At 37.3% G+C, this 12972-nt stretch overlaps 1 protein-coding gene across 8 annotated transcripts in view; it reads left to right on the forward strand.

The window, feature by feature from the left end:
• FUT8 (fucosyltransferase 8) overlaps positions 1-12972 on the forward strand; it is a 315512-nt gene that overhangs the window by 111321 nt on the left and 191219 nt on the right. The gene's annotated exons all lie outside the window — the stretch shown is intronic.

Consider the following 12972-nt stretch of genomic DNA (forward strand, 5'->3'; position numbering starts at 1 on the left):
CAACCCACTCCAGTATTCTTGCCTGGAGAATCCCATGGGCGGGGGAGTCCATGGGGTTGTAGAGAGTCAGACACGACTTAGCAATCACACAGATTGGAAAATTATTAAGTACTGAAAATTTTCTGGCTTGTTAATTACCAAAGAAAGAACTAATAAACTCTTATTAAAATTTAATATTAAACTTTAGTTGGTAAATTAAGACTCATAAATGAATCATGTTAAATGAGTTTGAATTAGGTCAATATTATTGGTGAATTCAGTAGTGTGTTAAATCAATATAAATTCTGTGACATAATCACAGAATAGAAATTGATATATGTATGGTATATTGTATTGAAGGGTTGCAAATTGATGAACTGGGAAGTTGGTATTTTTAATGATGTTATAAATCCATGAATTTCAGATTTACTTGAATATGAATCACTTTTATGAAAATTAGCAGTAAAATATTATTGCTTTCATATTCTGTAGCAGTTGTGTCAGCTTTTGCATATAATCAAATGAATATAAAATTTAACTTATTTTTTTGCATGTTTCCCAAAGTTTAGAAAATGATGTAGCATATAGAGTGTTAATTACTGTTAAGAATTCCCAGTTTATCATTTTATTTGACAATATGTAGCTCCTTAAAGTGAGCGATTTCACTTTGACTTTTCACTTTCATGCATTGGAGAAGGAAATGGCAACCCATTCCAGTATTCTTGCCTAGAGAATCCTAGGGATGGGGGAGCCTGGTGGGCTGCCATCTATGGGGTTGCACAGAGTGTGCACAGAGTCGGACACGACTGAAGCGACCTAGCAGCTCCTTAAAGTGAAGTTGCTCAGTTGCGTCGGACTCTTTGTGAACCCCATGGGCTGTAGCCTGCCAGGCTCCTCCATCCATGGGATTTTCCAGAAAAGAATACTGGAGTGGGTTGCCATTTCCTTCTCCAGGGAATCTTCCCGACCCAGGGATCAAACCCTGGTCTCCTGCACTGCAGGCAGACTCTTTACCATCTGAACCACCAGGGAAGCCTGTGTAATTCCTTATTAAATGCTTATTAACAACTTTGAAAATGACCTACAAAGTAGAGAATAGTCTCTGCATGCAGTCTTTACCTGCAGGAAAAAGAATAGATGAAAATATAATAAAAACTAAATTGTGAATGCATTGAGTGCAGACAGGTTTCTGCTGACAAAATGGATGTGAATTTATGTGTGAATGTTAAGGACATGTGGATATGTTGATTATAGCAACTGTTAGTATTGTTGTAAAGCAAATGATTTGCAGAGTTAGGTTAAATGCATTATGGGTATGGCTGAGATCAAAATAACATTAATTTGTTCAAAGTTTTTTTGTTTTTTGGTATTAAAAAAAATATTTATTCAGCGGCGCGGGTCTTAGTTGCAGCATACGCGATCTTTTAGTTGTGACATGAGAATTCTATTTGTGGCATATGAGGTCTTCAGTTGCAGCATGCCATTTCTTACTGTAGCATGTGGGACCTAGTTCCTCGAACAGGAATCAAACCCCAGCCCCAGTGCATTGGGAGCTTGGAGTCTTAGCCACTGCACCACCAGGGAAGTCCCAGCATTGTGTTTGTTTTTTTAAGAAGCCAGATACTTTTGTATAATACTAGGTAACTTAACTACTTTTCTGGTAATAATTTAATGTTAAGAACAAGTAGATTTCTGTGATTGTACATTTATAAGATATTATTTGGACAAGTCACTTATAAAGTAATATGATTCATATGCTTTTCTTTTTTATTGTGATAAAATATGTATAACAAAATCCACCACTTAACCGTTTAAAGTGTATGATCCAGTAGTGTGAAACATGTTCACATTGTTGTGCAGCCATCACCAGTGTCCATCTCCAGAACTTTATCATCATTCTGAGTAAAACTGCACGTTAAACAGTAACTCCCCATTCTTCCTGACTTCAAGCCCCTGTCGCATGGAGTTGATATCCAAAATATTTAAAGAGCTCATAAAACTCAACATCAGAAAAACAAAAAGCCCTGTTAAAAAATGGGCAGATGATCTGAACAGATAATGCATGAAAAAATGCCCAGTATTGTTAATTATCAGAGAAATGCAAATCAAAGCCTCAATGAGATGTTACCTCAAGCCTGTCAGAATGGCAATCATCAAAAGGAACAGAAACAAATAATTGGCCAGGATGTGGAGAAAAGGGTACCCTTGTACATTGTTGACAAGAGTGTAAATTGGTGCAGCCATTGTAGAAAAAAGTATGGTAGTTTCTCAAAAAACTAAAAATAGAACTACTATATGACTCAGAAATTCCACTCCTGAGTATATATCTGAAATATCAAAGACACTGATGTGAAAACAATACGCGCATGACAGTGTTCTCAGCGGCATTATTTACAGTTACCAAGATAGAGAAGCAGCTTGTGTCCCTCAGCAGAAGAATGGATCAAGAAGATATGGTATGTTCACAGACACATACCCACATATACAAGAATGCTGCTCAGCCATAAAAAAGAATGAAATTTTGCCATTTGCAGAAACATGGATGGAGTTTTAACATGGAGGATATTATGGTACGTGAAATAAATCAGACAGAGAGAGACAAATACTGAATTTTATCACTTATATTTGGAATCTAAAAAAATAAAACAAATTAGTGAATATAACAAAAAGAAACAGACTCACAGATAGAGCAAACTAGTAGTTACTGGTGGGAGAAAGATGGTATGGGGGAGGAACAATATAGGGTCTAGGGGATTAAGAGGTACAGCCTACTATGTACAAAATAAATAAGCTATAAGGATATATTGAATAGCACAGGAAATATAACTGATATTTATAATAATTGTAAATGAATTATATAACCTTTAAAAAATGTATCACTATGTTACACACCTGAAACTTACATAATATTATACAACTACAAATTAACAAAAAATATCAAAATAATGGAAAGCAAAAAAACAAAGAATTCACATTCTCCCTAATACCCAGGCCCTTTAACCACTGTTCTGTCTCTGAATTTGGCTACTCTCAGTTTCTTATGTGAGTTGAATTATACAGTATTTTCCCTTTTGTAATTGACTTCTTTTACTTAGCATAGTGTCTTCAGGGTTCATCCATGTTGTCCCATGTATCAGAATTCCAGTCTTTTTAAGACTAATATTTCTTTATGCATATGCCACATTTTGTTTATCCATTTATCTGTCGTTGAATGTTTGGGTTGTTTCTACCTTTTGGCACTTGTGAATAGTGCTGCTGTGAACACTGATGTGCAGATATTTGTTCAATGGTGGTCATGTGTATTTTTAATATATATTTTAACATTTAAAGATATTTGAGGTAATGAAATTCTATTTGAATGGACTGCATAAATATCTGTGTTTTCACTGATATCAGTGGTTGTTTATTGAATACCCCTCATGTATTCCAGCCCCCAGGCCACAGGCCACAGAGGGTCCCTGGCCAGTTAGGAACTGGGCCACACAGCAGGAGGTGAAATGTGCAAAGAAATGAAGTACTCCCCATTGTTCACATTACCACCTGAGCTTTACTTCCTGTCCGATCAGCAGCAGCATTAGATTCTCACAGATTTTCATATATCACAATGTAGTGATGATAATAGAAATAAGTGCACAATAAATGTAATGCACTTGAATTGTCTTGAAACCACCCCCACCCATGTTTGTGGAAAAACTGTTTTCTACAAAACTGGTTCCTAGTGCTAAAATGGTTGAGGACTACTGTTCTAAGGGATATAAAGAGAATATTTATTGAATACTTACTGTGAATTGGAGATTAGGGACATAAAGAGTAATAAAACCATGTTACTGTTTTTGAAGAACTTGCAATCTAATAAGAATGATAGGATGTGTATATAAAAACAGAACAACCTGGTAGCATATACTTTTTGAAGCTGAAGAGATGTTCACAGTCTGATCCAGACCAGCATCTTCTCATGCTAAGATTTTTGCATGTCATCCTAATCAGTTAAGAGGCAAAATACATGACCATAATCAACAAGCATATGCCATTCAAGTGTATGTATTTAACATCCAAGCATAAATTTTGTTATCAATCATTACACTCTGCAAAACAGTCTTCTCCAATAACAGCATCCTTAGAATGGCTTATATTCTTTTATCCAAACTCCTACCTTAACTCTGACTTAATCTCCTATCTTCACCTCCACCTTGAGTTGTATAATTTTTTGCTGTGGATGTGTTTATTATGCGTGTAAACTGACTGAAGTGTAGGTGAGTAAAAGGTGAAATGATGAACTCTGTATGTGTTTCAAGTTTCTTTCCAGGCTTAGATGATTCTAATTTTATCCCTATAGTACTTGGATTTCCAGGTGAAAGAAAACAGAATAAGCAAGTCTACAGGTTTCTTAACAGATCTATTTCATAATAATTTAAAAGGAAAAAATGTGATTGGAATAAAAACATTTTGGTGTGCTTTGGTGTTTCAGTGATATTTCTCCCTCTCTCAAGCCATTTTTTTTCTGGAAAAACAAAATCAATCCTTTGTGAATTCAGTCATAATTTTCAAGTTTAGTTGTATTTTTAAGGTTTTTCTGGCTGCACCGTCTGGACCTTTTAGATACCACTCTTTTTTTCCTATTTCCTAACGTTTCTAACTGAAATGTTAGAAAGACCAAAGGAAGACATACAACCAGCTGTTAGATTCACATTTCCTTTGGATGATGTTTTGAAGTTCAGAAAAGGAACTTTGAAAAATTTAAACACAGCTGAGCAGAGTTTCCAAGAGGCAATACTGTAATACTACTTCTTTCTCCATATTTATTTTCTTGACTCAGTACTGAACCTGAATTCTGAGTGGTGAAGACATTTATAGACTCATTACTCTGTAGGTTGAAAAAAAGGAAAAAGCTAATTTCAAAGTTAAAATTAGAAAAAAGGAGATAATTGTAGAATTGAGGAAGGATGAATGAACAAGGATGATCATCCATTCATTCAGCACATATATGAAAGTCTACTATGTACCAGACACACCACTAAATACTGGAAATAAAGCAATGAATAAAATAGGATCAGTACCATGCCTGGAACTTTGATTGCTCGTAAGAGTGAGTAGAACATAATAGGCTCTTAAAAATAACTTGAATAAATGAATGTCTTGAATAAATAAACTTCAATAAATAAATACATTGTGGAGAAGAATTTGGGGGTAAAGGACATTTTAGTGAAAAAGTATGAAGTGTCCTGTTCATTGTATTTGAGATACTTCATTTAAAAAATGGAAACAAATAAAATACTTATTAATGGGGAAAATGACTTAGTTATGGTAATACATAGAATGTAATACATTGGAGCCCTTAAAAATAATGACATTGAAGTATGTTGGCTAACATAAAAGATGTTCTTTACCTAATGTCAGATTAAGCAAAGTCGGGTATAGAATAGGATGTATGGAATGATTCTTTTGAGATTATTTACATTTATGTAAAATATCTTTAGAGATAGTGGAAACTTTGGAATCAGACATTCTTGGGTTCCATAAAAGCGTACTTCATAAAAGTTATTCGTTAACTACTGGGGTCCAGCCCTGGTTGGATCCAGGGTATCTGAAGTGTGGACGGCGAGGCGAGAGAGATATATAGATATAGAGAGAAATGAGGAAAGAATTTGCAGTTAAGAGAATAGAGGAAAGAAAAGAGGCTGATATTCCTTGGTTTACAGAGAGTCAATAAAGCCTCAGACAAGAGACTTGCTCTGTTCATGTAGGCCACAGACGCCCTCTTGAATAGCAGAAGGTGCCCTGCCTTGGGCTCCCTCTCGCGTGGGTCTTAGAAGCCCGAGCAGGAAAGTGAACTCAGAGGGTCCCCGCATTCCAGGGGATTAGCCTGAAAAAGAGAGAAAGAGAGAAAGAGAGAAAGAAAGTACGACCTGGGGAGGCCAAGCTTGTGCAAGACCCATAACTTTATTTTCAAAAGGAGCTTATAAACTCTAAGTTTTACATAATGGAAGATGCAGAGTCATGCAGGGGCAGCAGTCCTGACCCTTATGGATACCAGGCTTTCTTTCTGCATACCTTTCCGTATTCATTAGGTGATTTACATTATCTTCTGGCTGGGAGGCCTATTAACATTGTATGGCTTTTTTCCTTGATAAATGTTAATCAACCAAAAAAATACTCATTTTCCCTTGAAGTGTTTTTTCTTTAATCTGCATCACCCTCAAAGTTCTAAATAAAGTTACATTCTTATAGAACAAAGGTGCAGTGGGTTACAACAAAGAAAGTACTTAACTCAAAGATCTAATGTTGCTAATACCAGGGCTACTACCTGTTTTTTCTATATACCAACTATGTCAACAAATAAAAGATATGAAAACTTGGCAGCAAGTATTGGCTCAGCAGTGAAACCCTTAACCAGTTCTGTTCTAATGGTTTTTAACTCCTCGAAAGGCTCTACATTCCTAGAGAGTTTTAAGCTCCCCGTGCCTCTTGTGGTTGGGAGGCTGTAAACAATCACATGCATAGTTGTAAGTGTCCAGATAAACCTATCAGGCAAGTTAGAAAGCTATCAGAGGGGTTTGAATTGAAACACTCTTATCATGCCCAGGAGACTTATTAACTAGAGTTATAAGGTGGTCAGGGACAGCCCCCATTAATATCAGAAGAGTTTGGCAAAAAGCATAAGATAGTAAGATGGACAAATTCTGGTTTTGGGGTAGGTGCTCGAGCAGGTCCAGGGGATCCCTCGGGTCCTGATCCACCTTGCCCGTCAGGTCTTTCCACATGACCTTGTCATGGGTAGGATCTCCCGTGCTGGCTCCCGGCAGTTAACATGTGTCAGAGTTTTGTCTAACTAATGAGGGAACAATCAGGAAGACCAAAGAACCTCTTATAAGAGTTTTTGAGCATCAGGAGTTCTTGTCTTCATTTAGGAAAAGGATGCTAAGATAAAATTGCTAAACCACACAGAAGTCTCATCAAATTTCTGAAGGAAAAGGAAACCATATCACCTTGGAAACTTGGAATGTAAAGCAGTAAATTCAATTTAAATATCATCATGGTCTTTATCATCATCTCCAGTATCATCAAATATATCAGTTTCATTGATTTTAGCATGGTTTGGAAGCTTGCTATATGCCTTCAGAGTTATAGCTTTATCTGCATTGTATTTTAAAATTACATCAGCTTTGTTACCCTATTAGTCTGGCAGACCAACCAATAAAATATCTGAGGTATTTATTTAAACCATTTTTCTCAACTTTCCTTTGTTACAGCATAGCCTCTTTACACATCAGAATACACTGCTTCTACTCATTCATTTACCAACATTTTGATTTCCTGAGTATACTCTTCTTCATTCATACTCTTCATACACCAACTTTTTTTATTCATTGTCTTTCTTACCCTTGCATCTGTTTAACCTCCGTAACCTTAATTTTGGGCATGGCAATGCCTCCCAGCATCTCAGATTTGTTTCTTGTGGTGGCAGTGGTGGCTGCTCCTTTGAGTGGCACATGGGACAAAGTAGCATATAGTACAGATGGAACCACATATGTGGGCAAGTTTTGACTGAATTTTTCTAAGATATACTTAGCAGCATAAAAATTCTTTCCTTCCTTCTTCCCTTTCTGTGTGTGTTAATGTTTTAAGGTGTTGTTTTATTTTTTTGGGTGGGGAGGGCAGGTATAGAGTTATCTTTACTCTCAGCTTTCTTAGCCTCATTACTAAGGTGGACCTCTCTTCTTCCGTCTTTACTAATTGTCCCAAGGATTCCGTGAGGACTTTTATATCTTGCTTGTGAGAACTTGGATGATTCCTGGCCCTGTGTAAGCACTGGGAATTACCTCCCTTTTGTTACCTGGTAATTTTTCTTGCCCGGAAGTTGTTTTTGCTCAACCATCTCATTTTATGCATATGCAAAATTGATATTCAGGTAAAATTTAAATAGATCTTTCCCCCTCTTCTTAAATAGGCCTTTGTGATGCTCTCAGTTCAGGACTGTAGCCGGTCAGCCTTCTCTGTCCATGAGATTCTCCAGGCAAGAATAGTGGAGTAATAGTAATAGTGCCATTCCCTTCTCCAGGGGATCTTCCTGACCCAGGGATTGAACCCAGGTCTCCTGCATTGCAGGCAGATTCTTTACCATCTGAGCCACCAGGGAGGCCCCAGTTGCTTACATATGGAAGTCAATTCTGGATTCTATTATTCCCTCATGGGTGAAAGTAGAGATTTCTTAACACTTTTAAATTGGAGAATGATATTCTTAGTGAGTGATATATCCTGCTCAAATTGTTTTCAAATACTATTATGTGTAAAAATTCATTTTTAAAAGTGCTGCCTAAATTAAATTTATCTTAGTAACAACATCTCTTCTACACATAGGTGTAAATAAAATCTGCTTTGGCTGCTTTTCTTCTAATATTAGTTACCAGTCAACTGATGCATTAAATGAAAGTTGGTATAACCCTAATGATTTATAATAGCTGATACTTTTTGGTACTGCTTTGCCTCACTGAAGAGCACTGCTGTTTTATGGTGCTTCTTTTCTTTTAAACATGATTCAATTTAGCTAAAAGAACAAAAACAAAAGCAGTAACCTTAACATAACTCTTACTTAATATAGAAACTTTTTATTAATAAAAAATCTGTTTTATATTCCATCTATTGAGATACAGTGAAAAAATATTAATTTAGTGCTAATTATTTCTTTGAAATTCTTTCAGTTAGTTTAAAAGCATTGGTAAGTGGTAGTAGAAGTGAATTGAGAATGTCTCATTAAGTTTGGAATTAAGAAAGTAAAGGATGTATTTGGTGAAGAACAATACAAATTTTGTTGTTTTTGTTTGTTTTAAGGATCTGAGATGTTCATGAAAGAGTTAACAACTGTCATGGTTACGGTTGATTCAGTTCGCAACATGAACTTCATTCTTTATCTTTAATGTTTCAGTTACTATACTAGGTACAAGGTGCCCTATCTAGTAGTCATTTTGTGTCTATTGTGTCCTTAAAAGAGATACTTGAAATTCTTAGGGGAATGTTTGAAAATGAGTCAGTAGTAGCATTGTGATTTGAATGTCATATGCTGAGGCTTAAGGAAGGTATTTTTGTCTCTAGCATCAGAATTACATATAAGTAAATCTTTAAAAAAAAATCCTAAAGAAATTTATAGCCCTAATTTACATGTCTCTCAAGGGATGAGGGTTAGGATTATAATTATAGATGAGAGAACTATAAAGGCACTAATTCTAACAGATGGTAGCAAACTGTCCAAATTTTTGTTACTTTTGTTATTTCTTAAAATTGTTTTCTAATACCTTTAAAATGACTGTTTTTAGATACAGCCATTGAGTTTGGTATAGCAATAGACTGTTTACTCTTTAGTTTTTTTTCATAGCAGATACAAAATGCAGACATCTAATTATTCAGAATCTTTTAGACACTAATGGCTATTTACTTGTGAGAAAATTTAAACTGGTATGTGACAGTCACTAGATCCGTCTGTCAAAGCAGCTTTAGGTTTTGGTCTGTTATTACTAAAAGCGATGGGTCTTACCATAGAGTGACCTGGGCCACATGGATGCACTGAATTTCTTTCCCTGAGATGACTTACCACTGAAAGTCATGGATTCAGTTTGTTATTTTGGTTGCATGTTCCCTTGTCACTTTGCTACTAAAGTGTAATAATCCCTCAACAATAATGGTTTTGGTCAGCCAAGCCATATTGCTTTGATTCATTTGGAGTCGAGAACAGGGACTCTGTAGTGAAATAGATCTGACTATGAATCTCTGCTCCTCCTGGTTTTGTGACCTTAGGTGAATTACTTAACCTCTGCTGATGCATTTGATATTAGTATAGTTTACTAGTTTAAATGTGTGAACTCTGGAGCTAGTTTGTCGGGATTTGAATCCTGGTTGTGCTGCTTATAAGCTGGGTGACTTCAGGCATGTTTCTAACTTTCTGCCTCCTCTTTCATATCTGTAAATTAGAGATAAGAATAGTACTTATCTGTAAACACTTTGAGTTTTTTAAACCTACCTGGAATGTAATAAGCACTCAATACATGAATACTAGTATTATCTATGTAAAAATGAGGACAGAAATAACATAAGAAGGCTGTTATGAGGCCTGAATGGTAAAATAAATACAGCACTTCACACTGGGACTTAGTAATGTTCAGTAAATGATGGTTCTATAAAGAGATTGGGGCTTCCTGGGTGGCGCTAGTGCTAAAGAACCCACCTGCCAGTGTAGGAGGCATGAGACCCAGGTTTGAATCCTGGGTTAGGAAGATCCCCTGGAGGAGGGCATGGCAACCCACTCCAGTATTCTTCCCTGGAGGAATCCCTTGGACAGAGGAGCCTGGCCAGCCTGGTCCATAGGATTGCACAGAGATGGACATGACTGAAGTGATTTAGCATGCACACATGTAAGGAAATTAATATTATGATGCAGCAGATTTATCTGTGGAGTAAGTATAGATCCAGGATTTGTAATAAAAGAGACCACACTGAAACTCCATTGCTAGTTGGTTAGGACAACAATGAGTTCCAGCATTCTGTTAGGTCACTTGTACAGAACAAATCAACTTTTCTATCCCAACCGACGCACAGATGGGGCACATGAAAAAATCCTATCCAGTGCTGGGCTGGATGAAGCACAAGCTGGAATCAAGATTGCTGGAAGAAATATCAATAACCTCAGATATGCAGATGACAACACCTTTATACCAGAAAGCAAAGAGGAAATAAAGAGCCTCTTAATGAAGGTGAAAGAGGAGAATGAGAAAGCTGGCTCAAAACTCAACCTACAGAAAATTAAGATCATGGCATCTGGTCCCATCACTTCATGGCAAATAGATGGGGAAAAAATGGAAACAATGACAGACTTTATTTTTGTGGGCTCCAAAAATCACTGCAGATGGTGACTGCAGCCATGAAATTAAAAGACACTTGCTTCTTGGAAGGAAAACTATGACAAGCCTCAGTTCAGTTCAGTCACTCAGTCTTGTCCGACTCTTTGTGACCCCATGGATTGCAGCACACCAGGCCTCCCTGTCCATCACCAGCCAACTCCTGGAGCTTGCTCAAATTCATGTGCATGGAGCTAGTGATGCCATCCAACCATCTCATCCTCTGTCGTCCCATTCTCCTCCTGCCTTCAGTCTTTCCCACCGTCAGGGTCTTTTCCAATGAGTCAGTTCTTTGCATCAGGTAGCCAAAGTACTGGAGCTTCAGCTTCAGCAAAAGTCCTTCCAATGAATATTCAGGACTGATTTTTCGGATTGACTGGTTTGATCTCCTTGCAGTCCAAGGGACTTCTAAGAGTCTTCTCCAACACCACACTTCAAAAGCATCAAGTCTTTGGCACTCAGCTTTCTTTATGATCCAACTCTCACATCCATACATGACTACTGGAAAAACCATAGCTTTGACTAGACGTACCTTAACCTAGACAGTGTATTAAAAAGCAGAGACATTACTTTGCCAACAAATGTCCATCTTGTCAAAGCTATGGTTTTTCCAGTAGTCAGGCATGGATGTGAGGGTTGGACCATAAACAAGGCTGAGCACTGAAGAATTGATGCTTTTGAACTGTGGTGTTGGAGAAGACTCTTGAGAGTGCCTTGGATAACACGGAGATCAAACCAGTCAATCCTAAAGGAGATCAGTCCTGAATATTCATTGGAAGGACTGATGCTAAAGCGGAAACTCCAGTACTTTGGCCACCTGATGCGAAGAACTGACTCGCTGGAAAAGACCCCAGTAGTGGGAAGGACTGAAGGCAGGAGGAGAAGGGGACAACAGAGGATGAGATGATTGGATGGCATCACCTAATGGACATGAGTTTGAGCAAGCTCTGGGAGGTGCTGAAGGATAGGGAAGCCTGACATGCTGCGGTCCAGGGAGTCACAAAGAGTCAGACATGACTGAGGCACTGAACAGCAACAACAGAGATTTCAGAATTAGAATTGCAGTCCTGGTGTACCTATTATGACACAGTTTGCAACTGGCCACACTCCACAGCTGGCCAAGAAAGTAAATGCAATTATTGGGAAAAGCTTTTATGTCAGCCACTAAAGATACGACATCAAAGTTTTCCCAATATGAAGGGTTATTAGAAATTTTGAAAAACAAAGTGAGTCATGATGCAGGCTCCTCATATTCTACTCAATCCTAAAATCTCATATTCTAGTCAATTCTAAAATTTACCCTTCTTCTGTAGTAATAGAATCCTGACTTTTTGTTTTTAGCTAGGCACATTGATGCCTGGAATAAAGACTATTTCCCAGCTATGTGACTAAGTTCTGGCAAAAAAGATAAAAACAGAAGCATTATGTGTGTGCTTAGAAAAGGCACTGACTCAACTGTAAGAGACCCCGTTTTGCCATTCAGTTTCTCTTCTTCTTTTTGACCTGTATTGAAGATATAATAACTGGAGCTTTAGCATACAGTTTGGGCCATGAGGTGATTTTGATGATGGAAGCCAGGGACCTAGAACGGTAGAGAAGTTAGAAACTTTGGTCCCTAAGAATACTTGCAACTGACATCTCTACATCACCTGTCTCTAGACAACTTTTACAAAAGAAAAATAAATCTCAATGTTGTTTAATCTAAGTTACTGCTGTGTTTGGGTATTCTGTATTGTGCAGAATATATTATTATACTGAGTGGAAGGAATAAATATTAAAGCACTATAAATCCCTTATGATTATACAGTGGAAGTGAGAAATAGATTTAAGGGCCTAGATCTGATAGATAGAGTGCCTGATGAACTATGGAATGAAGTTCATGACATTGTGCAGGAGACAGGGATCAAGACCATCTCCATGTAAAAGAAATGCAAAAAAGCAAAATGGCTGTCTGGGGAGGCCTTACAAATAGCTGTGAAGAGAAGAGAGGTGAAAAGCAAAGGAGAAAAGGAAAGATATAGGCATCTGAATGCAGAGTTCCAAAGAATAGCAAGAAGAGATAAGAAAGCCTTCTTCAGCAATCAATGCAAAGAAATAGAGGGAAACA

The sequence above is a fragment of the Ovis canadensis genome, chromosome 7 (genome assembly GCF_042477335.2).
Source record: "Ovis canadensis isolate MfBH-ARS-UI-01 breed Bighorn chromosome 7, ARS-UI_OviCan_v2, whole genome shotgun sequence".
Classification (NCBI taxonomy): domain Eukaryota; kingdom Metazoa; phylum Chordata; class Mammalia; order Artiodactyla; family Bovidae; genus Ovis; species Ovis canadensis.